This window comes from Lucilia cuprina, chromosome 4 (assembly GCF_022045245.1).
Source record: "Lucilia cuprina isolate Lc7/37 chromosome 4, ASM2204524v1, whole genome shotgun sequence".
Taxonomy (NCBI): domain Eukaryota; kingdom Metazoa; phylum Arthropoda; class Insecta; order Diptera; family Calliphoridae; genus Lucilia; species Lucilia cuprina.
The window spans coordinates 71,208-74,103 of record NC_060952.1 but is presented as its reverse complement, the minus strand read 5'-3'; the positions used below and the strand labels follow the sequence as shown (position 1 = coordinate 74,103).

Genomic DNA, 2,896 nt, shown 5'->3' with positions numbered 1-2,896 from the left:
CGTAAAATTCCATTTATAGACAGACGCTATTTTGATTCAATAATCAAAATCTATATGTGGTCTTGGTTGAAAACGGTCGATATTAAATCTTACCAAGAGAAAAATATTTTTAAGTTTAAATGACACTGCGGATTTTTGTAGTGATCGGTACAACTAACACAAACTAATCTTCAGAAAACGACTTGAGGGTCAAAATTCTCTTATAAACTCTAATATTACGATTAAATTTTACATAAATAACTTTATAATAGACATAAATTCTTCTACAAAGATTTATATGGATAGACACATATTTACCTTACTCCCATATGAATCCTCTTGTAGAAAATTCTTTTCTTTTTGTTAACAATAAGTAAATATATTCCGGAAGTAAGTAAAAAACAAATGAAATCCTTAATATTTAAAAAATAATCCACATTTTTAACACTATCAGTGGTGTAGGGTGTCATATTGTCGGCCATGTCCGGCTACACATTCAATCTTTTTATTTATGTGATATGTACAATCTACATACTTGTAGTATGTATATTGATTTATTAATTTTCGGAGCCTCTACAAAATTGTCTACTTGCGACGATTTTGTTCTATTTGACTGATATGTGCAATCTACATACATAAATACATACATACATACATACATACATGTTAGTATATATGCATATCGATCTATATTAGTTTGTATCTAAAATATGCCAAACACGTCCAGTTTATATTGACGTGTTTTTTCTATTTACTTACATATTTATTTTTTCATCTATTATTTAAAGGCGACAGGAAAAAAGTATTTCATAATAATCATTTAATATTCAACTTTTTCCTTTTTAGATGAAAAAAATATGGCATACAATGTTATATCGACTGGTCAGCTGCATAAGATTAAGACAACAGTCAATCTATTCCTAACTAAATACTCTAAATGGAGGTTATATTTATAATTAACCTTATAAAACCTTTTCGGAGCGGAACAACTTTGTTACATATCGTATATGTACATGCTTACATGTACATATACGATTTGGTCATCGCTTTTTGCCACATATTTGTTTAATTAATTAGATCAAATTTTTTAAAATTTTGACTGATACCCTATCTTAATAGTCTTACACCTATATACACCTATATACTATTACAATATGCTTAGAATCACTTTATGAGTCAATTTGGCTTTGTCCGTCTGTGTGTTCATGAAAAGCTTATGCTCATAATTATGTTAAATGTTCTATTATGTCGACAAAATTCAGTTTTATAGAATTTTAAACGACACTTACGATTTTTGTAACGATCGGTTCTCATTTAACCTTAGCCTCCATTAAAAACTTCCCTTCAGAAAATGATACATAAATAACTTTGAAGATGACGTAAACTCACATACCAAAATTTATAAGGATAAGTCCATCATTAGCCCTACTCCCATATGAGCCCTCTTGTAAAAAATCTTTGTACATATGTAAAGAAATGCGTAAACATATATGTATATTACACAAACGTACATACATATGTATGTATTAGAGAATTTATACATTAAATATTAGAACTACATCTTTTATAAGCGTAAATCACATCAAGTTTTGTCATTAATCTGATAAGACTGGATCTAATATATAATGCTAATTACAGAGCTCGGTCGAATTGTTAATAATGTTGTTAAGAATGGGCGTTATGAGATGTCAACAGGTTACTGACCATCGATATGTACTGCTGAACGTACATACATGTCGACATAGTATTTATGTACATTTTATTTTTAAGTGGACGTGTTTTAACGCAACTGAGCATAGAAGCCATGATAAACGTAAATGTATAACGTGAGGAGAATGCTAAGTTCCTTAAAAAAGACGCAGTAAAAATTATTTAATATTTTAAACTATGAATGTCCAAATGTCTTCCGCATTTTCATTTTTATATACTTTATTTGTACTCACAAACACATACGTAAATGCACAAATGTTTGTAGTGGCTAGATAAACGCCCATTTTCGGACTCAAATTTTAAAATTGATCATAGGTTTAAGAAATAAGCTTTATAATTTCAATATGTTCATTTACAAAGGTAAATAAACATTTTTACATATCGTTCATTTAATTTAAGACAGGCTAACTCAAATTTTAAAGGTTTTGAACTGAAAATATGCGCCTTTCTAAAGTCTTACCTAGAACTTCATAGCATCTGTGTGTATGTATGTATGTATGTACGTATGTATGTATGTATGTATGTATGTATGTACAAACATATAAAAGCTTTATAGCATCTGCTTAACCACATCTAAATAAAAAAATTTACAAACAACTTTAAACATATCAAGTATTTGCAAACAAAGAATATTTTGGTTCAAAGTCAACTTTAAACACTTACAACAACCACAATAATTCGTGTGAATTTTTTTATGTTCAATAATACTTGTATGAAGCAGCATTCTAATATCGTTATGTACAGTAATGTGCAATACAAACAGTACTGACGTTTGCAAAAAAATTGCACGCGGTATTACAACTGCATTCGTAAAGTCACATTAAAAAACCTTACATATCTGTCTTTAGATATCCGACATCAACATGATATACATATATTAAATTGCCTGAAATTACTACTACTATTAAATAGGTACCTTTGCTTAAATTTAATTTGATTAATAATACGCATAATTGTGGTTCATTTGTTTTCAACCATATATGTGTATGTATATACATATATTTCCACCAATTATTATAAGGATTTTTAGATATCCTAAAGTCTTGTGGCTCTTGTTGATAAAGGTTAGCTCAGCAAGTTATAAACTGAGAGTACAATTTTTAAATGAATGAAGCAGTTGTGGTAAGTTTAAAAGTTTTTAATTTTAATTTGTAAAATTTTAAGGGATCATAAAACATACGTACATACATACATAAATACATACATA

At 28.3% G+C, this 2,896-nt stretch overlaps 1 protein-coding gene across 1 annotated transcript in view; it reads right to left on the bottom strand.

Annotated features, from left to right (window-relative positions):
* LOC111687204 (elongation of very long chain fatty acids protein 7) overlaps nt 1-2,896 on the bottom strand; it is an 11,165-nt gene that overhangs the window by 7,252 nt on the left and 1,017 nt on the right. The window lies entirely within an intron of this gene.